Below are 23,609 nucleotides of genomic sequence, written 5' to 3' on the forward strand. Positions count from 1 at the left end.
GGTGAACAGGTTGGGACACCAGGTTTCCGCCCTTTATAGACTTAGTCGCCCTCAACATCCTAGCCTCATTACCCCAATTACGCAATTCTGGGACAACCTTGCGTCCAAGCCTATTACAGAGATGGATTGGACCAATACATGGATATCCTGTATGAGACACAAAATCAGCCCCACACTTTCGCAAACAAAATACTGGCTCTTGCACAAGGCCTTCTGGACACCGGCACGATTATTCGCACATAATATCACCACTGACGCCTTCTGCTGGAACTGCAAACACGCGGAGGGTGATCTATCTCATATTATCCTAGAGTGCGACTGCGTAACACAGTTTTGGGAGAAGATATTTGAATTTATATCAAAATTATTCCACATTACACCGATTAAAGAGCTCCCCTATCTTGTTTTCGGATTCACCCAAGACCCTTCCCTTGAAATAGACGATAGGGCCTTACTCGACCTCCTCCTCACGGCGGCGATCAAGACAGTCCTTAGTAACTGGAAAGATACCAATAAGGCCAACTTCGCAGGGTGGTTGAATTGGATAATCAGCCTACGCGGTGCAGATAACATCGCACTTCAACAGACGCCGTGGCGTCCCCCCACGAGAAAACTGTGGTCAACCCTTGATAATTACTTTACGATGCATAAGCCACCTTAATATAGTCGACCACTGTTTACGTCACAGGCACTAGCACTTGCAATCTCCCATCACCGTATTGCCTTTCATGGTATCCTTTTCCTTGTAGCTAGTGATGCACAATATCTGTCTCTAAATGCTTGATGAGTGTGCGATACATGTTCTGCTACCTCCGACGAGAGATATTGGTTATTGTACTCTTGAATTTTCCATTGACTGCTGTTGTAACGTATTATGTGGCGCTTTTAAACCGTACACTTCTGAACATAACTGTACTACTGGATCTAATTACTGTTTGTTACTGCTGAAACAACCAATAAAAACTTTTTCAACATAAAAAAAAATAACTTCTTTTGAGGCTTAGAACTTTGGCCCATTTGTCACTTTAAATGCTAGATAAAGTAGGAGGTCTGTCTATTGAAGACAGTGGTCCTATCAATTTAATAAAATCTTATTAGATGGATTTTCTCTTGGGGACGTAGAAGGAGATTCTTACAATGCGGTATTGGGGTCCGGTGTTGTGGAGGGATTTGTAGGCAAGTGAGCAGCTTGAAAGTCACTCCCCTTTCGACGGGGAGCCAGTGGAGGTCTCGTAGGTGCTGGGTGATGTGGTCTTGTCGTGGGATGCTGAGAACGAGCCTGGCTGCGGCGTTCTGGATTCTCAGGAGTTTGTGGAGCAGAGACTTGTTGATTCCGACATAGGGGGCGTTCCTGTATTCCAGTCTGCTGGTTATGAGTGCGTGGATGATGGTCTTTCTGAATTCGGGGGATCCATTTGAAGGTCTTGCGGAGTATGTGGAGGGTGTTGAAGCACATAGAAGATACAGCGTTGTTGTTTTGTTATTGGAATGTGAGGCCTTGTCATGGGGTCTGGGCTGTCTGGGGTTACTGGGCCTGACTCTTTGTGGGTAGAGTTGTTTACTGTTGGGTGACCCAGTGCCACACTACTGTTGGACTTAATTGATTGACCAAGTATGACATTTTAGCACTTCAATCTTTTAGGATAATGGAGTTGAACTGTCAAGTCTTACTCTAGGAGGTGGAGGGATTTAGTGACTCAGAGGGTCAGATATACTAAAAAGTGATGCTTCGCAGCAAGACAGCTTTCTGCGCTGAATGACAGGCAGAGCACACAAATGCACCACATCTACTAAGATATGATGTATTCTTGCTCTCTTCCTGCGCTGGCGCACTGAGTGCCTAGCTACAATTAAGGCACCCTTACACTATGGTGCAAGGGTGTCTGTGTTACAAGCAGGATTGTTTTTGTGCAGGAAGGGCCATATTACTGCACAAAAACAATCCTCAAGGGCATTTTTCTCTGTGTGCTGCAGAATGCACTATGCATAGAAAGAGGAAATAACAAAGAGAAATAAACATATTTCTTCTCGTTAGGCCTCTTTTCCAAAGGCATACCCTTTTGAGGCATTCCCTGGTTTACTATTGCACCCAAATCCATGGATGGATGTGTGGGAACACCCAGCCCTCCACCCAGGGAACGCCTCCCCAACGTAGAGAAATGCAAGGCAGTGACTTTTGCTGCCTTGCGTTACTCTAGACATTTTAAGCCTGGCAGAGCCAACCAAAGTAATAATAATAATAATAATAATAATTGCATTTATAAAGCGCCTGGTTACACTGAACCAGTATGTCCCTGCACTGAGGTAACAACTAAAAAAGAGAGCAGCATCCACAGTAACCTGGTAACAGAACAAATTAGACCAGCGGAAACAAATAGGTCTTCAGACCTATCCGAAAGATGGATTCAGAGCACTCCAACTGGAGACTCTGAGGGAGAGTGTTCCACAACTGGGCCGCCAAGTACCAAAAAGAGAAGCCGCCCATCCACAATCTCATAATTTTGGGGATATGCACCTTTCCTTTCCCACTCGATCTAAGCAGTCTGGTCGGTGCATATGGAGTGAGAAGGTCGTGCAAATACGAAGGCCCCTTCTTCTGTAGAATCCGATGACTCACACACATGGCCTTAAACTTCACTCTCTCCCTGATGGAAAGCCGTGCAGGGAGGCCAGCGCTCTGTTGGCTGAAGCTCTCTTCGGTAGCATAAGAACTAATCTCGCAGCTGCATTCTGGATACACTGAATTCTCCGTATGCACTTGTCGGTTGCACCCAAATACAGGAGATTGCAGTAATCCAGGCAGAAGTCACCAAGGCATGCACCATGATCTTTCTGGATTCTATGGGAAGGTTGTCAAGGGTCTTCCATAAACCCCGTAAGATACCGAAACAGGCATCTGCCACTCGCCTAGTGTGGCAATCAAAAGACAGCTTGTTATCCACCCATACCCCAAGATTCTTCGCTTGTTCACATGGTGTAGGGGTAGAGCCCAACGTCTGGGGCCACCAAGCCGATGACCAAACTGACGGAGCCTTCCCTATCACCAGCACCTCAGTCTTGGTACCACTCAGCTTCAGACAATTGTTTGCCATCCACCTAGGCAGTTCTTGAAGGCAGGACATGAAGTTGGAGGCAGCTTCGACCCAAGCTTGAGTCAAAGAGACCACAAGCTGGGTGTCATCAGCGTAGGACAGGGCATTGATCCCAAATTTATCTGAGATTTTAGCTAGGGGGCGACAGAGATTAAACAATGTCGGGCTTAGGGTAGAACCTTGAGGCACCCCCTGCATCAACTTGGTGTTCCTGGAATAATGAGCACCTTGCATAACTTGAAAGCTACACTCGGACAGAAAAGATTCCATCCACTTCAAGGCCCCGCCGATGACACCGCCTCACTTTAGATCCTGCAGCAGGGTATGGTGGGCAACAGTGTCGAAAGCGGCACTAAGATCTAACAGAATTAGGGCCGCTGTTTGCCCTTCATCCACATGCTTCTGAATGGTCTCGGTGGAGTACAGCAGAGCCAATTCGGTGGAGTGAAGTGCACGAAAGCCAGACTGAGAGGGGTGGAGAAGGTTGTTTTTACCGATATGTGCTGTAAGCTGTATATATTCACAATCTTCTCTGCTATCTTAGCAAAATAAGGGAGCAGGGAGATGGGTCGCAGGTTATCAAGTTGCTCAGCACTGATATGGGGCTTCTTTTGTAAAGGGAGCACCACTGCCTCCTTCCATCTGTTAGGTACCACTCCTGAGCTAAAAGACATCTCGATGAGATATCTGATAAAATGCTCTAGTGTGTCCAAGCTCCCTCTAAGCACCCTGGGAGTAGCTGGATCACTTGGTGACACAGATTTATTGCTAGTGGCTATCTGTTTAAGAGTATCCAAAACGGGCACAGCAAATTCATGGAAACACTGTAGTGTTAGGGCATCCACAGGTTCCTCCTCCACTCCCCCGCTCCCATGAGGAGAGTGGGTGGTGCAATAGATGTCAGGGAGGAATTTTCTTTAAAAACTTTAAATAGTACTTTGGTAGAATTTACAGCTGTTTGGATTCTCTCCTTGAAATAAGCTGTCTTCGCCTTTCTAATAAGCGAATGGTAGGACTTACAACAGATTTCATATTCCTCTTCCAAGTGGACAGAGAAAACTTTCCTCCATCATCTCTCTAGGCGCTTACACCCTGATTTGGGAGTCCTAAGTTCTTCACCAAACCAGGGAGCTGGTATACATTTTTTTGTGGACACCTTATATGACCAGGGTGCGGTGCAGTCAAGAGCGCCAGTAATACGCCTCCCAGGGGCTTCACAAGCCAGGTTAGCATCTAGACCAGAGGGTGGTCCGTCTCTTAGAAGGTCCTAATTGAAAGCCCCCGGAGAGAATCCAAACCACTTCCTACTTTTAATACCAATTTTAACTTTCTCCTGTGCTTTGGGTACCGGTAGCTGTATCGCAAACGGTATCAAAAAGTGATCCGACCACAGCACCGAAAGCGGAGGCTCCACGACGAAAGCTTCCCAATTGGCAAAGATGGGGTCAAGTAAATGTCCCAATTTATGTGTAGGGCATTCCGACTTTAGCAATAGTTGTAGTGTTGCTAATTCCTGGTGCAACTCTTGTGCCCCAGAGTTGAGTGCATCATCAAGGTGCAAATTTATATCACCCAGCACCACTAATTTTTCGTACCTTAGTGCAGGTTGCATAAGGTAGTCGATTAAGCTAAGAGAGAACCTTGAATGGGGTCCCGGATGTCTGTAGACCAGTAGACCTTTGATAAAATAGTTAGTGGCAGTTCAGGGCATAAAGAGGCCTGCTTCACTGTCAACAATATCAGCTGGCTCGAAGGAGCACTGAATGTGATGTTTATAAATAATAGCAATGCCCCCTCTACCAGACAATCTGTCCAGTCTCATAATCCCATACCCCCGGGAAGTGCCTCCAAAATATCAGGTGTGTATTCCGTATCTAGCCATGTCTCAGTGACAAATAAGACATCTGCTTGTCCCTCCATCAATTGGTCATATATCTCCATTCTATGCTTCCTCATAGACCTACAATTGATTTGATAAAGTTTGAGATGGGGACCTCCCTTCCTGTCCTCCACAGATGCCTCCACTTTAAACAAGCAGTGGTTACATTGCCAACTGTTACTCTCAGTATTTATACTATGCTTACACTTCGCCTCCATAATTGGGCAGAGTGTGCAAAGTGTCTGAGCGCTGTAGCAGATGAACGAATTAGATCCAGCAGGGGTTCTGGCCCCTTGCCCCGGTCGACCGCCGACGGGCTCAGACGGGCTTGTGTTTGGCGCGCCTTTGGCGTGCCAGCGGAGTGCCCGCTGCGCGTGTAGGCTGCGCCGCCGCAGAGGCATGCTGAATTTAAATGCGCGCTCTCCCAACAACTAGAGCGCTGGCCCAGCCGGAAGTGCCTGGCTCTGTCTACCCCACACTCCACGCAACGGTGAATCACCACGTCGGACCAAGGCGGGAAGACCAGGAATCGAGCGCAGGTAGGATTAGCAAATGCACCCAAGCCCCTCACACTTTATTTTTAAAAAGTAAACAGTACCCCACATAAAAGATTCCAAGTTAAAAGGAGGTGACTGCAAACTGTGCCGTACCGCAAGCGGACTCAAGGAACACTGCCACTGTCCCTCTATCCACAGCGCGACCGCAGAGTAATGCTCAATTTAAATGCCAGCTCGCCAAACAACTAGAGCGCTGCCCCAGCCGAAGTGCCTGGCTCTGTCTACCATGCCCTCCACGAAACGGTGAATCACCGTGTCGGACCAAGGCGGGAAGACCAGGAATCGAGCGCAGGTAGGATTAGCAAATGCACCCAAGCCCCTCGCACATTATTTTTAAAAAGTAAACAGTACCCCACATAAAAGATTCCAAGTTAAAAGGAGGTCACTGCAAACTGAGCCGTACCACAAGCGGATTCAAGGAACACTGCCACTGTCCCTCTATCCACAGCGTGGCCGCAGAGGAATGCTGAATTTAAATGCCAGCTCGCCCAACAACTAGAGCGCTGCCCCAGCCGGAAGTGCCTGGCTCTGTCTACCCCACCCTCCGCACAACGGTGAATCACCGCGTCGGACCAAGACAGGAAGACCAGGAATCGAGCGCAGGCAGGATTAGCGAATGCACCCAAGACCTCACACGTTATTCTTAAAAAGTAAACAGAACCCCACATAAAAGATTCCAAGTTAAAAGGAGGTGACTGCAAACTAAGACGTACAGCAAGCGGACTCAAGGAACACTGCCACTGTCCCTCTAGCCACTGTGGCTCTGCATGGTTTATTAAATGTGACTGAAGGGCTTGCATTGCCTTGCATAACCTTGCGTGATGCAAGCCCTTAGTAAATCTGGGCCAGAATGTCATATGAGAAAGAGGATAATAGTAATTAATTAGAATTGCCACTCAGTGCTTACTAATAGGAAATTGATTTAATAGCAGCAAACTAATAACAGTAAACTTAAAATATGATCTGCAAAGAAAACTAGACTGTACTAGGGTCTTTTGTGCCTATGTTACTATTATAAAACTATTTTCACCTCCGGCTGGTATGCATTAGATATCTAGTTAACACTGAGCCAACGATCACTAATTGGTGATGCTTCAGGTAAACTTAGGTTTGTTTAGAACCATTCTGGCTTAGGGGCACAGTCAGTGGAGCATAAGATATAATGTAGCAGCAACTCTTGCAACTATATGTCTGGCCCTCGAAATTAATGGTAGTGATTTGAGGATGTGGAATTTCCCAAAAAGTAAGTGTTAGAGATGGGGGTCTCCAGTTGGCAGTGGTAGCATCCTGTCCAAGTAGGGACCCTTCCATCTAGTCAGGATAAGTGGGTTACACACCTATATAACCCTGCTCACCCCCTAGTTAGCTTGGCATGAGGAGGCAGGCTTATCTCAGAGGCAATGTGTAGCATAGTTGTACAAAACACACACAGCAACACAGTGAAAACACTACAAATAGACACATCAGTTAAGAAAAATAGTGAATCTTTATCTAAACCAAACAAGACCAAAACAAAGAAAAGCCTAACTCAGAATATGACTTTTAAAAGGTTTCAAGCAATTCTGCCCATATAAATCTATGGATGCGTAATTTTCACACAAAGTACCTCAAATGCATCAAAAGGCAAAACAGGAGGGAAGTGTTGGAAAACACAGCAATGCGTCAGTTCCTGAGCTTTCGGGTGGGCAATGCGACAGTTCTGATACATGCAGGAGAAGTGATGCATCGAATCTGGACTGTAGTGGGAAGTGATGCGTCGATTTCCCAGTGATTCTGGTCTGCAGGTGGTACGTCAGACAAACATGGCTCACAGGTGCAATGCATGAGAAAATTCAGCCGCTACGGGTTGATGCAGTGGGGATCTAGGTGCTGCATCAATTTCTGTAACCACCTATAGGCGATTCATCGTTTCTTATAGCAGCACAGCAGGGCCTGTGCCGGCGTCAGTGTGGGGGTCTTGGACTTCAGAGACACGAGCCGCTGACTCAGTGTGCGGTGGTTTCTTGGGCCGCGGGCAGGTAGTGCGTTGATTTCTTCAGCTGCACAGGGCTGTTCATCAAGATTTTCTCCTGCACTGAAATAATTAGCTGCTGGCAGAGCAAAGCCTCAATTTTAGTTATTTCTTCAGTTCTTTACAGCAGCAACAACCTCCAAGTGGATCAAAACTAGATTTGGCGCTCAATGCAAATCAGAACTCCCAGCAGTGAAGTTCAGGGATTCTGCAGGTGAAGCTTTTTTTGACCCTGAGACTTCAGAACAGAAGGCAAGCATACACAAGACCTTGGAGACACTTCACAAGCAGGAAAACAGCAACCTGTCATCCTTTCCCTCACCTTGGCAGAAGCAGCAACTGCAAGTGATCTGAGCAAAGCAACACACATCAAAGGGCAGTCTGCCTCCTTAAAGCTCTTCAGCTCTTCTTCATGGCAGAGGTTCCTCTTGATTCCAGAGTATTCTAACGTTCTGGGGTTTTAGGTCTATTACTTATAGCCCCTTTTCCCTTTAAAGTATTTGTTCAGAAAGTCCCTCTTGCGCATTCAAAACCAGTTCTGTCCTCCCTGGTCCAGCCACTCTACCCACTCTACAGTGAGTGGAGACAGCATTGTGCAGAGTAGCCACAGCCTATGCAGGTGCTAGTGACAACTCCTCCCACCATTCTAGCCTATGATGACTCATCAGCATATTCAGGGCACACCTCATCTCCATTTTGTGAGTGTCTGGAGTGAATGCACAAACAGTTATATAAAGAAAGTCTTCCCTATGGACTCTTCTATTCACTTTTACCAGTAAAACATACCACATTCGCAGGTTTGGAACCACCAAAAAGAACATTATATTGCTAAATTGTTACAAATTTATCAAATATCAAACAAAAAGATTTAAAAACACAAGAGATCACATATATCTCAAATTGAGTCAAATTAATTAATATCACAATGTATAAAAAAAAATGTTTTATTACATAAACATTTCAACCAATACACATTAAAAATAATATGCCTAACTAAGCATGTATAACAAAGACACAATAAAAACAATATCAGAATCAATAGGACTTCATACGGAAGGAAAACAAGAACAAGGCCATAGATTTCGGTCCTTGTGATGTTAATCTGGGTTATGCTAAGACCACAGGAGGAGACCAAGACTTTAGTAATTCTGCTCTGTGACCTGCTTCAGATTTAACCTCAATAAAGCATCGACGTGTTTCGGTGGGGTTATATTATTATCTTCCACCTTTTTCAGGACAATTTGTAATAGAGATCCTTCCTCTCTTACTTCTTTCATTAGAGTCTTATTCTTTATAGTACGTCGATTAGATAAAGCCCCCTATAGTGCTTCCATATTTCAATCCTCAAACCATTTGTTGTAGGATCTCTTAGATTAAAAACTTTAGTCGGTTTATTTTCTTCGTTTACTCTGTGTCCAGTCAAATTATGGAAACAAAGGACTTTAAGAACACCCTTGAAAACATACAGAACCCCGTGTTCCGATGTGCAGTTTTATCTTGAGATACTTATTTTTACTGGTCTGTTACTTCCCAGTTTTTCTTGTTTCAATGGTCAGGGCACTCAATTATTCCCATCCGTACATGTTCTATTATTCAATTTTCTTAAAAGTTTCAGGGCTCTATAACTCCTGAATATCCACATAAATGTCAGCGTCCGTTCTTCAAAATCACCAACAGTAAAAAAAAAAAAAAAAAACAGCCAGAGGCACACAGGATGGTTAAACAAGAAAATGCCCACTTTCTAAAAGTGAATGTGGTATGGGTCACGCACTCCTCCTTATATCAGCGTTGATTAAGTTGTGGTGTGCCTCAAGGTATCACCCCCTGACAAGAAGGTGTGGTAATCCATATATGGTCAGTGGCACTTAGGGTAAGTGCCAACTCCTTGAGCACTTTCTAAAAGTGACATTTTCCAACACACAATTTAAAAAACACGTTTACTAAAACGTGTGTTATTAAATTCTGAATTTGGAGAGCCCAAACTCCAAATCTCTAGCTGTTCCCGATTTAAAGTTACACTTGTAAAATGCTACAAGGCAGTTTCAATGATAAACTGTGGGAGAGCTAGTCCTTACAATAGTGAAAAAACGAAAGGCACAGTATTTCACTATCAGGACATGTAAAACACACCAGTACATGTCCTACCTTTAACTTACACTGTACCCTGCCTATGGGATTACCTTGGTCTTCCTACCTTAGGGGTGTCGTACATGTAAGAAAAGGGAAGGTTAGGGCCTGACAAGTGGATGCACTTGTGTGGTTGACATAGCAGTTAAAAACAGTGCGCACAGACACTGCAGTGGCAGGTCTGAGACACATTTGAAAGGTTACTGGTGTGGGTGGCACAACCAGTGCTGCAGGCCCACTAGTAAAAATTGATTTACAGGCCAGGGGACTTGGGACTTGCCATTAAATCAAATATGCCAATCACAAATAATAAATCAGAATTGCAATTTATATAGGGAGCACTTGCACTTTGCACTGATCAGCAGTGACAGAGTGCCAAGATGTACCTAAACGAGCAAAGTCGAAATCCAGCACACAGTAAAAAAAAAAAGGAGATAAAAGCAAACAGACAGGGTATACGACGCCAAGGATGCCAGGTCTAACAGTAAGTAAACTAGCTCTATAACCCTGCACCCAATACGCCTGATTCCACCTTGATGCAATAGTTTCTGGGTGATCCTAGGGATTCTTTGGTTGGTGCCTTTTATTGGCATGATGTCCAGTCAGCATTGTCTGTGAATACACACCCCAGTCCACTGAAGTCACGTTTTAGTTCCCCAACTGCATTGTGTTATGGAGAAAGTGACCAGCATATCAGACATTTCATACTAATGCGCCTTTAGGTTGTGATGCAAGGGTAGGGGCCACATACTGCTCTTAGGATTTCATGGTGGGATTGGTATCAATGGCTTGAGTGCACATACAATTACATACTGTTGGATTTGGCCCTTCTTACGTGGTCATCCGCAAACTTATTGCCTTCATCCTCTTGTTTCTCCTTTTTTTAACCCGTTTTTGTTGCCTTTTAGGACTTTGTGCACTTTGTCACTGCTGACCAGTGCATTAGTACTTGTGCTTGCTCCTGTAAACTGGCTTACACCTAATTGCCATCTTTAATTTACTTGTAAGTCCCTAGTAAAGAGGTACTACATGTAGCCATGGCCTTTAAATTAAATGCTACTAGTGGGCCTGCAGCACTGATTGTGCAACCCACTTAAGTAGCCCTTTAAACCTGTCTCAAGCCTGCCATTACAGCAGGTGTGTGAAGTGAAAAACAACTGCAAGGCCTACTTAACCCATAGGATATCAATCAATCAGGGATTTGTAAAGCACACTACTCACCCTTGAAGGTCTCAAGGCGGTGGGGGGAAAATTCGGGTAGCTCAGATTCAGCCGAAGAGACAGGTCTTGAAGCTCTTCATGAATGCTTGCAGTGTGGAGGTTCACTTGATGCTGAGGGGGAGTTCGTTCCAGGTCTTGGCCGCGATGTAGAAGGCTCTTCCTCCTGTTCTGGCTCTGTGAATGCGAGGGAATTCAGCCAGGGCAATGTCGACAGAGTGGAGGTTTCGATAGGGGGCGTAGAACGAGATTTTCTCACTGAGTTTTTGGGGTCCGGTGTTGTGGAGCAATTTGTAGGCGTGAGTGAGCAGCTTGAAAGTCACTCTCTTTTCGACGGGGAGCCAGAGGATGTCTCGTAGGTGCTGGGTGATGTGGTCTTGTCGAGGGATGCTTAGGACGAGTCTGGCTGCGGCGTTCTGGATTGTTTGGAGTTTGTGGGGCAGAGACTTGTTGATTCCGGCATAGAGGGTGTTCCAGTAGTCCAGTCTGCTGGTCTTTCTGGATTTGGGGGATCCATTTGAAGGTCTTGCGGAGTATGCGGATGGTGTTGAAGCACGTAGAAGATACGGCGTTGATCTTTTGGTTCATGGTGAGGGAGGAGTCGAGTATGATGCCGAGGTTCTGGGCATGATCCATGGGTGAGGAAGGGTTGCCGTGGGCGGGGAGCCACCAGATGTCTACCCACGCAGAGGGGTTGCATCAGAGGACAAAGACTTCCGTTTTCTCTGAGCTGAGCTTCAGGCAGCTGCTGCCCATCCAGGATGCAACGTCCTTCATTCCTTCCTCGAAACTGTGTCTGGTGAGGCTGAGTGTTGGCTTCCTACTCCAGCCCCAGTCCTGCCCCTCCTTGGAAGAGCACGGGCCTTGATCTGACCAGAGCAACAGGCTTATGCAGCTGACTGAAGCTAGAGTGTCCCTCCGAGCCCGCACCCTAGCCCAGGTGGTGATCCACGTTACCTGGGGGGCGCAACCCCACTCTCCTCTCCTCCTTCAGCGACTTTGGCCTTGATCCAGAACTCTGTCAATGGGCACGGCGAGCTTCGGCCGGCGGCTCAGCACCTCCGGGGCTGCCGGTCCGTGCCACTGATGTTTCACTCCGAGTGCCCAATGACCTGGCCCTCCTTCCAGCGGTCTCAGTGGACACCGAGACCCGCACTCAGCACTGTGGTGACTTACTTCAATTTCGGTGCACACACTACCCAGGCACTTCTCACCAGCCCCTCTGGTTGCACCTCGACAAGCCTCCTACAGTTCTGAGAAACATTTTTTTTGCTGTTGTGTGCTAAATCTGTAGGCTCACTGCCTGTTTTCCACACCAGGAACCGAGTCTACTGTTTCAAGAGAGTAATCCAAACACATTACATATGTAATGCTGCCATTTTCCAGACATGATGAAGAGAAAGATCCTTAAATATGGGGAGCAACATAAACTTTTATTGGGGGATGACTTAGGAACACCCCTCCTGAAAAACCTTAAAATTTATGATGCCAGTGCAACTGTGTCAACACTGTCAGTAACTGTGTAGTATCCGGGAGAGTACCCCTTCACTAAAGAGACCAACTTTGATGTCATAAAATCATTCTATGGGAGGACTTGCAGTAATATCGAGCATACTTTATGAAAATTGCACAAGGCTTTCTGCAACATGTGGAAGAATACACCTTCAAAAACCCATTCAGAGGCTTCTCAGCCCAAATAGATATGTTGCTATATCAAGAGAAAGTGTCATGTTTTTTTTATTGTAGATTCATTTTATTAGTGTTCAATGCCTGGGATCAGAGGGCGGTACCAAATACACATCTTGCTCATAGATTGGTTGGCCTGTTCATTGAGAGAGGACAAGTTGTATTACAGCAGGTCATAATATAAGATCTTGCAAAATTAGTACTTAGGTCTAGCGTGGCCATGAAATCCACAAATTCTTGGACGAAAAGACCCAGAGCCTGTGGTGTGCCAGTCATCCACACAGCGTTGTCCGCATACAACAAGGATGGTAAAAAGATTCTTTAATTTGAGAAACATCAGGGGTGATAGTTAGTAAAAAAGGTGGATATTATTAATATATGAAATAAATAAAAGTGGAGCTAAAACACACCCCTGTCTCACATCCCGAAAAATGCCAATATCTTTAGATACCTCCCCCTGAATGTTCATTCTAATTCTAGCCTTCATATCCGTGTGCAAATAAGCTAACATATGCACCAGTGCTTTGTCCATCCCACATGCTAGGAGGTTTGACCACAGCTTTGAGCAATTGATGTAGTCAAAGCCTGAGGTCAAATCCGTAAACACTAAATATAGCTGAGACGTCTGGGCTATGTTGTATTTCCCAATGGTCAGATTGAGATTAAGCCACTGCTCTGACTGTGCCGACCTTTTTTCTAAAACCATATTGGCAAGGGTATATGATGGACTTCTCCTCTGCACATTCATTTATCCTAATATATAAGACCCTTGCCATGATTTGTAATGTAGTATGTATTCAGAAAGTGGGGAATTGCACCTATGTATGGGTGTAGAGCTAACCATGAGTAGATCGTCACATGCATACTTGCCTTTGTTAGTTGGGTCCACCTCCTGTTCACCAGCAGAAGCCGCCCTGGCTCAAACTGCGGAAGAAATCATTACGGAGTACTGATTGGATGAGCAAATTTCTAATGTCATCTTTGGTTATTTCAAAAGTTAACACTGACTTACAGAAAGAAGAATACCGTTTTTGCTTTGTATCTGGAATGTGAGTGTGGTTTCGAAAGATAATGATTTTTCTTTTTCTTTCTTTTTTGTAACACCCCCAGCGACACAGGATGAGATTGTATAGTGCCTATCTGCACAAAATCAGACTGTTGGATTGAAAGTAAATATTTCTACTTCCTATGCTCTTTTCTGATATGAATCGAATTCAGAGAGAAGAACAGGGACTGGTGTGATAGTGAATATTAAATGACTGGGTTTTTGCTCTGTCCTGCTCATTTGGCTATGGATAGCCCAGCAGCCCCTACTCTTCTTTCCTAAGCAAGGCCAATGATCTTCAGTCTGACAGAAGTGTTTTTGCCCTAACCGGCCCAGTGTTCAACTCTACATTCTGTGGTGCCTTTAAAATATGGTTGCTGTTAAATGTTGGTCTAATTTAGGAAGGGAAGCTATGTGACGAGGGCAGTGGTGTTTGTCAGGTTCTCTAGGAGCACTGCTGTCCTTTAAACCACACCCATTAATTGATAGGCTGGTCACTCGCTCACTCTGCACAAGGCAAACACTGCCCACTGTTTCTGAGCTGTGCAAACACTAACTCAAAAAGTATTAGCTTAAATTCATTCACTTTTTAACGCGCAGGATCAAGAAATAGGCGCTGGTTCATGACTTCAGCTCCCGGAGCACATTAAGCTTTCAAATGCCTGGCTAACTCTCCCCCTCCCGTTTTATGTTTAAAATAATGTGGTGAGAAAGGCTACTGATCTAGTTACCTGTGATTATCTGGCACTCATGGTTCTGGCTTTGGAGGCTGCCTTTGCCGTTGAGATTGGCATTTGCAAGGGCATCCATCCCCGCAATGATTTTTGCTCCGCTTAAGTGCTCAATAATATCAAAGCAGCCGAAAGCGTCCACCAGAGGCACCAAGACACGCTGGCCACTTGCAGGCTCTGGAGTCCTGGGAAGCTTCATCTGGATGGAGATGGAGTGGCTGAAAAAGCTGGCGGACGCCGGTAACGGGGGAGCTGGATGGAGCGTGAACTTGAAGGCCAAGTTTGTTCTGCTGGTGGCACTGTGCAGGTTGACATTCAAGAGGCTGTGATTACTGTTGGTAGCCTACTGGAGGTAGTGGATGGAATGGGGGTTAAACAGCAAGGAAGATGCATTATGGGCACCGTAGTTCTGACAGGCACTTGTAAGGAAAAAGCGGAGGGGGAGCAGGAGAATGGAAACAATACCAACAAGGGGGCTGACAGTCTGGAACTTGGTTTGAAGACACCTCAAGAAGAGTGCTTACCCTCAGGATCTACAAAATCACTCCAACTCCTCGGGGTATTATACCGGGATTATAATAGACTGGGCTGAGGATGAGAGTGATGGTAGTAGCTTGCTCTGGGAAGATGATGTAGATAAATCTCCGCATATTTCAGGAACGGTCCGTAAACAAAAGGATCAAGTTATTATGCCAGAGAAGATCCTAGGCTCAGCTGGCTCAGTGATATGGGACTATTCTTTCTCACCTAAACTGGACAGGAATGAAGCATTGGGTGGTGGGGCACCTTCAGAAACCACAAGAATAAATCTACGTGAACCTGAAGAACTTACACTCCCTACTATATACCAGAGCATCATGGCTCATCATGAGGAGACCAGGTTGGAGAGCTCTCATTTTGTGTGTCGCAAACTGCTAAATTCTGTACGCATGGTCGCAAAGACTTGTTCTGATTTTGCAGTTAGAATTGGCGAAGCTGAAATTAGAATTTCCCTAATTGAAGATGAATTGGCTGTACAAAAAACCTTGACCGACTCTATGAAAACCCTGAAAGAGGATACACTCTGGAAATTGAGCGACCTTGAGAATTGCTCAAGGAAGAATAATTTGAGGATTCTGGTTATTCCTAAGGGCAAGCAGGGGGCGGACGCTTGGCACTTTGTGATTGAACTTTTCGTAGAGGCATTCCCAGAACTCAAGCAATGGGACTGGAAAATTGAGCTACAAAGGGCCTATCACTTTCCCTTTAATCTGCGTAAAAAAGGGGGGCTAGTTGATGATCGGCCATGGGCTATCCTCATATGTCTTTATAATTTTCTGGCCCGCGAGGCATTTTATGAGTTGGCTAGACCAGACCGGAGAAAAGGATGGGAAAGGGTTGCAATTTTTTTGTGGGACCTGATTTTTGTCAGGCGACAGATAAGAAAAGGTGGCAACTGCTCCAATTAATTCCTTTGTTTCAGGCAAAGGGAGCCCAGGTTTCTGTTCTCAATCCTGCTGAATTGAAGGTGATGTTTCAGGGGCAAACACATTTTTTTTGTCTGAAGTCCAAGCAAAAGAATTCATGCTATCAATGTAAGAGATAGAAGGAATTGTTAATAGAAGGTTTTAGTATTCCTTTTTTCTATGGTGGGTGATTTTGGGATGTTCAATCTAGGGTTAACTGTTGCTTGAGAAGTCTTTCCTTCTTTTTTCTTTCTTTCATTCTCTATGGCTCTTTTTGCTTCTGCGACATGCCTCACTGCATATCCTGTCAATCTATAGGGAGGTGTGGTTTGCCGTGAGGAAGGGGTGGTGGCTAAGCTCTTCATCACCAGGGACGGTTGGTCCTTACGCCTCATATGGTGGGTGGCAAGGAAGGGGATGGGAGGATGGTTTCAGGGTGGAAGTGAGAATGGGGGGGCAGTGCAGGGGGCTATGGCGGTTGGGGGTACACAAATGTTGTTTTGCATGTACTGTCATGGCATTTGCTTCAATGTAAATATGAAAGCATATAACAGTGTTTTTTGTAAATTTTATATGAACTATTTGTATTATTTTATGAGCTCCGCAAAGAGCCTGTACTTTATAAGGATGATGGATAGTAAGGGCAAAGTTCGTATCTGCTCCTTAAATATTTGTGGTCTGAATGATACAAAAAAAAGAGGCTTATTGGCCAAGCTCATACAATATATGCAGATAGATGTCTTATGTCTGCAAGAAACGTACATACCCTGGAGTAAAAGGGGCTGGCTGAAGGACTTGGGCTGTGACTTATTGGCAAGTACTTGTCAAGGCACTGCAATAAGGGGGGTCGCTATCTTAGGAAAGCAAGGAGTTATAATAAGTAAACATACCAAGGAGGATAAATTGGGTCGATGGGTGATTCTGGAAGCTGTGATCAGTGAAACTCTGTTTTCAATCTGTTCATTGTATGGGTCGAATCTGGATGACCCGGAAGTCCTGAATTACTTAAGCATAGAATTGGCCTTTTGGCCATACCCGCTAATCCTTTGTGGTGATTTTAATATCCATTTAGATAGTAGTTTCAATATTCTTAGTAATCCCCCGTATCAGGGAAGAAACGTTAGGACTTTCAAGGCTTTATAGGGACTAGTCAGGGAACATGGACTGGTTGGTGTCTGGCATAGGCGTAGGCAGGGAGATCCAGATTTCACTTTCTACTCAGCTCCCCATAACAAATTGGTCCGCCTGGATTATTTTGTTATGTCATATCAAACTGCTGAGAAAGTTAACATTGAGCTCCCCCAAGGATAATCTCAGACCATAACCCTTTAGTGGTGGAACTTCAGTTAAGCAGCCTTCCAAGAGCCCAAAGGACAAGGACTTTTGAAAGGTAACTGCTATTCGATCAGACATATTGTGTGCATATGGCTCTGCCTCTGAAATTATAGTCTGGCACGTGTTTAATGCGGCTGAACGGGGTGAAATTCTTAGTTTTTCTATACATTGACAGAGGATGGTACAGGAAAAGAATAGAGGGTGGGGGGTTTAACAGCTTATGCTGGCGGAGGTTGAGCTAATGAGGAAAATTGGGGAGGCTCAAAAAACAGATGAGTGCCAACAGCTTATCGCGTTAGGAGGACATCTAGGATACACCAACACTTTGGGAAAAAACTTGCTATTAAATATGTACAGTATAGGGCTGATATACATGAACGTGGGGAGAATACGGGGAGGATCTTGGCTAAGCGCAGACAACAAAGGGAAGTGTTGAATAGAATTTGCAGGACCAAAGATTAATATGATCAGATTCAGTATTCGAGTGTTGGACGTATTTCAGAACTTCTACTGGCAACTATACACTGCTGAAGAAGATGGGACCGCACAATCTGAAGAGGAATTTTTAAGTGATCAGGAAACAATGAAGGTTTCATCTGATCAAAATAAGATTCTCGCAGTTCCGATCGCATGGGAAGAGATCGAAAATGCCATAATCTCTCTAGCTGCCGGTAAGGCTGTAGGTCCAGACGGGATACCTTTAGAATTCCTTAGGACATTCCGGCAAGTACTTCGACAGAGCTTGTGTCTCTATTTCAACTAGCCCGAGTCCTCCACTGGTCAGATAGCATTACCATACTTTTTATACTATACCCCTGTTTAATCTAGTATCTTTATGGTTTAGTTATCAACCTGTTCCATTCTGTAAACTCCTAGCATGTGATCCACATTGTATGTTATGATTTCAGTTAACCATGGGACTCTGTCCCCTAGGAAATCTCTAAATATGTTAGAATTCCATAGGTATGTCATCAATCCCTTACCCCTGTGCAGTTGGTTTATGGTCTGCAGACATTTTCAACAATAGGGTTTCTGTTTTTACAGAGAACACACTCAGAATTAAGAAGTGTGTTTTCCTATTCGTTTTATTTTATATAGAGCGGGGCCTCCCACACCGAGCAGTTGCCGGGCGAGGTGAGGTCTACTCCCACATAAAGCTGGGTGAGTACTTACATTTGGTCAATAGAACTATGCATTGAGCACCCTATATGCATCTATCTTTCAAGGTTTTTGCTTCTGTATAACTTTAATACAGTATAGCTTTTTTTGAGACTGTTAGCTAGTTTTCTAACCTTCAATGTTTTTATGATTATCACTATTTTGGTTACAGGAATGGATGAACGCCCTACATCTTCTGAATACTGAAACAGTCACTTGTATTCCAGGTCATTGGTAGGGGTATCGTACCAGTTCTTATTAATTACATTTACACTGAAATTCTTCTCATTGCAGTAGCATTTTTCAAACTAGGTCCTGAAGAAAGCCAGGTTAACATTAAGCATTACGGCTGAAACATGTCGACCCTGATCCTATTGCCTTGAGATAGTTATTATTTCAAACTATCTGTTTTTTTCACTTCTTTTTAATCTTGGCACTTGGCAAACACTCAATAAAAGATGGTGGTGTTTTCCGGTAGCTATTTTTAACCCGCACTTTTTCATGCACTGCACTTTTCAACATTTTTCAGCACCACTCTACTGAGAACTTGGACAGTTTAGTGTCCTCTAGATGCAGTGTGAGCAAAGTCCCCCTCATTGAGGGGTGCACTTCACTGTATCTATATATCTCAGTCCCAAATGACGATGCTCCGCCAGTGAGGTGGGCTGATGGGACGTTTCTCAGTATAGTGGAACTGAGTCCATTGGGTTTTTTCTAGCTTAACAGTCTCACCATTTCGTTGACCAGTGTTCTCCTAGTTTTGTTATTTGATGGGGGCTATTTTGCCAATTCCAACTGGCAGTTTAAAACTGCATTTTGGCTGCAATGGCGTGCCTGGGACATGTTTTAAGGTGCTACTTAAGTGGGTAGCACAATAAGCGATGTAGGCCCACTATTAGCATTTAATGTACAGGCCCATGGATAAATGGTATACCACTCTACAAGGTACTTATAGGTAAATTGAATATGCCAATCAGGTGTAAGCCAATTGAACCATTTTTAGGGGAGTGAGCACAAGCACTGTAGCACTGGTTAGCAGTGGTAAAGTGCACAGAGTCCTAAGGCCAACAAAAACGAATTTCAGCAAATAAAGAAAGGTTAGTAGACACAACCTTTGTGGGAAGACCACTCTAAGGCTGACAGGTCAAACAAAGAACATTATGAGCATTGCAATAATGGTATTCTTGAATTATCAAGTGATGTATGTCTTTCCTCTATTTCTTATCATGTAGATTTCAAATATCATGATCCTGGATTGGCACAGAAGAATATCTGTCCTTTCAGCTAGAAATGAAAATGGCCAGGCTTTGGTATTTCTGTTGCGTCCTGTTTTACACAAAAACACACAAATAGGGCACAGTGTTCTAATCGGATCTAAACAGTCTGCAGCTGCACGTTTGACTCTGAAAGATTAGGAGCTATTAAAAGCTATGGGACATGACGGAGCTGAAAAGGGTATTGAATTTAACAGTGAATGTCAGTCAGTGGTAGGCATCTCTAAAATGTATTTTGATGACTGTATATAGGAAATTTGACCAGATACTCCTGGATCTGCTTTTTAAATTCTTGAGTTTTTGGTGTAGCGTACAAAAGATGAGTTACATGTTTCAACAGGGTTTAGTTACAAGATCTTGCTATGTTTTTGAAGGAGATATATGACCCTATAAGTTTCAGTTTCAGAAGGGTCTGGCGAATAGGCTTCAATATTCACCTTATAATGTAGCACAGTAGGACCCCAATGTAGTGATAAAAAGTTAGAAATGTAATAAATCAAATCTGATAATGTCTACTAGCCGCAGATTCTTTACCTTAGAATTATCCCCCGGCATCAGACTGTATCCAGATATGTTCCATGGAAAGCACCCCTGTGCGCTGATAGGTGGCGTCTTTTGGCTTCTCGTGGCATCGTTTGGCCAGAAATGACGTTCTCAGTCTCCATATAGGTGCAACCCAGGCACGCTGTTGTCACTTTTTTACTCGTTTCTTTGACATTTTTCTTGAGGTTTATACTGGTATGGCACTATGTGTGATCACAGAATGCCAGCTTCAAGACCTGAGGCGCCTGTCACCAACATATGTTAGTAACGGACCAGCACCTTGTATGCCTCTGCTTCCTCGAGCGGAATAACAACCCGAAGGCCTGCCCCGACTGCTGAGCCATGCACTCCAAGGTCCTGAGGGAGTGACCCCTCAAGCTTTTGGTAGGTCAACACTGTGATGATCGATGTCCCAGTCGAGAGGAAGGTCCTGCGAGCCGTCGCGTAACCCGAGGTCGTCATCGCAATCCAAGTTGTTGAGCCGTTTGGGTAAGGCGAAGTTCCACAAGAAGAAGTCGAAGCATGCTTTGTCTTCACCTCATCTGTTGGCCAATGAGACGAGGCCTATCTCCCTGGTTGAGCCAGCACCTGGGTCGGCTCGGCGCCTTCCAGACTTTCCTGGAGCCGGAGCGACCTCCGTCCAATTTAAAGAATTTTATGAGCCCATTCACATCGTATTTGGGTGGTCCATTGCCTCTGGTCTGCCTTCTGACCCCATGGATTTGGGAGGGGCCCCTACTGGTTCCATGCCAGAGGCTCAGGCACCAGTCGGGCCCCAGTGATCTACAGATAGATCCAGATTGGCACCGGTTGTGTCAGCTCGACCTTCCTTGATGCCGATCCTTAGGCCGAATGCTCCTGGCGCTGCCGGCATTCTCTGTCGGTGCCATCCCAGCCTCATCCCCAACTCTGACATGGGTCTTCGTTCAATGCTGGCACCGACTGGAGCCATGTCTTTCTGGATGGAGTCTGAGATCTATTCTTACAGGCTAGGACTCGGGGACGAATGGGAGGGATCGCTGGGCCCTGAGGAATACCAGCCTTATGAAGAACAAATGGACTGGTGTGAGGATCTGGGTGAAGCCAGCGGACTTGATACTCCTCCAGATACTGGCATGCTTTCTCCCCCTACCGTGGCTATGGATGAGGGAGCTTCCTTCACAATGTGGTTGCGAAGGTCAGCTGATATCCTGGACATTAACTTGTCCTCGATGGTAGTCAAGACTAATGTCTTGATGGAAAAGCTTCAGCCAGGACAGTCCCCATCAGAATCGCTTCTCTCTTTAAATGACGCACTTACTAACGTCCTCCTTGGGACTTGATCCAAGTCCAACACAGGGGCTTCTGTGAACAGGATGGTTGTCTGCTGCCACCGCCCCACTCCAGGGGACCTAAATATCCTCACACAACACCCTACACCAGAGATTTTGATGGACTTAGCCTCAACTTCCTATGTAAACCCTGGCTCATGAATATGTGTTGTTACTTCTCATACCATTAGTGCACATGTTTTTAGAGCGCTGCTTTTACTTCTCATTTGGCATTTCTACGCATGATTTTACGTTGCATGGTTTTAGTTTGCAAATGCATTGAAATCGATTAAAAATGCTTTTGCTTCGCTGGAAATTAATGCGCATATCACTACATTGCGATTTTAGTTCTTTTATTATAAAATCTTTCCAAATAGTAACCTATCCCCTGGAGCCGGATGCCAGGAAAACAGGAGTTTTGGGTGGGGAAGTATTTTTATAAATAGGTTAATAAAGTAATATTCTGGTATTAAATTTAATAGTAATTCTTTTAATTCTCTTTTTTTTAAATTTTAATTACAATGAATATGTCTGACGTCCTGGGGGCGTGGCTACACAAGCGACCGACATGGACGCCTTCGGGTAGAGCTCCGTGCCGAGCTCCCCTTCCCGGTGCAATTATCCTGTGCACCGACGACTGCAGCCGGCCGAAAACCACCGGCGCTGTAGTGGGGAACCGCATTCAAGAGCCCCACCGACTTTGGGAGAAATCGGCGCACCGGACCCGCACCGAGAGTTTAGCTGAGCCGCGGCCGCGCACGCCGCCTCCAAACCCGGCGTGCGCGCAGGAAAGCCCGGGGCTTCACCAGGCCCGACAGGCCCGGAAACGCGGCCTACCGGCGGAGCCCGCAAAAACCGCCAGCGAGTCCAGATAAAGACCCCCCGACCTCCCACTGGCCACCACGAGGTAGCAGGTCACATGCACTACCGACCCCGACGCCTGCACTGCCAAAGGTGAGGAGCGGCCACGAGACACTGACCGGGGGGCTAGAGCACGGAGGCCTGGGCGCCGAGACGACCCGCTGTGCCCGACGGCGGGCGAACAGCCCGCCACACGAACCACACGAGCAGGCCACACAGCCAGCGGAGGTGAGCAGCGACGGCCTGGGAGACAGAAGTGGCCTGGGTGCGAAAACTGGTGTCCGTCCCGGGAGACAGGGCACACGCCTACCGCCGGCGCCCTCCCTCACCAGTCACACACCACGAGGCATGCAGAGACCTGAGTACATAGCTGGCATACCCACAACAACCCTGGGAAGTGGCCTCGGACGCTGCACTGCCCGCGCACGGGGCAGAGGGTTCCTGACAGACGCTGGGCGCTGAAGCCTGTGGACGCCGTGCTGAGGGGTCGAGCAGCTGCCCGCCTGCTGGACACGGCCGTTGCGGGTCAAACCAGACCATCCGCCACGCTGCGGGCCCGCGCTCTGACTCACCCGCCGACGAAAAGCCTTGCTACTGCGGCTGTGTCTGAGCCCCGGCACCGATGTCTAACGGACCCAGAACCCGAACCCGAACCGGCGGCGCTAACTCAAAGGGCAAGATGGATAAAACTGGGAAGGGCTCTGACCCAGACCACACAGCGGCAAAACTGGACACCATGCTGGCAGCCATGGAGAGGCTGGAGGAATCCATTCAGCTTACCCGCACCTCACTAGCCACCAAAATAGATAGCGTGGTCATAGACTTGACGCACTTGAGAGTGGATCATAAAAAATTGGCGGACCGCACCGCATCCCTGGAAAATGACGTGAAGGAACTTCGGCCCCAGACCAGTCAATCGAATAAACACGTCCAGGACCTATTGAACAGGGTGGAGTTTCTGGAAGACAGGGCTGAAGATGCGGAAGGCAGGGCACGAAGGAACAACGTGCGACTGGTCGGAGTCCCGGAGAAATGGGAAGGAAGGACCCCTGAGGAGCACGTGGAACGATGGTTGAGGGGTCTGCTGCCGGAAGGGTCGCTCTCGCCGCATTTTGTAGTGGAACACGCACACCGTGTCCCCACTAAACCACTTTCAACAGGCTCCAACCCGAGGCCCCTGCTGCTTCGCATACTGAACTATAGAGACAGAGACTGCATCCTGCGCGAAACGCGCAAACTCCAGGAGATCCGGATCGAAAATGCGTCAGTGATGTTCTTCCCGGACTACACGGTGCAAGTACAGAGGCAGCGACCCGACTTCCTGGCAGTAAAAAAAA

At 46.0% G+C, this 23,609-nt stretch overlaps 1 protein-coding gene across 4 annotated transcripts in view; it reads left to right on the forward strand.

Annotated features, from left to right (window-relative positions):
* The window catches only part of ATP8B4 (ATPase phospholipid transporting 8B4 (putative)), a 4,589,528-nt gene that overhangs the window by 3,786,070 nt on the left and 779,849 nt on the right, over window positions 1–23,609 (forward strand). For 3 of the 4 annotated variants that reach the window (XR_013609825.1, XR_013609826.1, XR_013609827.1), the window contains exon 27: window positions 18,457–18,511. The gene's annotated coding sequence lies outside the window, so the exon portion shown is untranslated. Of the gene's footprint in view, window positions 1–18,456; window positions 18,525–23,609 lie in introns of all 4 variants that reach the window. The other variant, XR_013609828.1, reaches the window with a different exon arrangement.

Source organism: Lissotriton helveticus, chromosome 3_2 (assembly GCF_964261635.1).
Source record: "Lissotriton helveticus chromosome 3_2, aLisHel1.1, whole genome shotgun sequence".
NCBI classification, from domain to species: domain Eukaryota; kingdom Metazoa; phylum Chordata; class Amphibia; order Caudata; family Salamandridae; genus Lissotriton; species Lissotriton helveticus.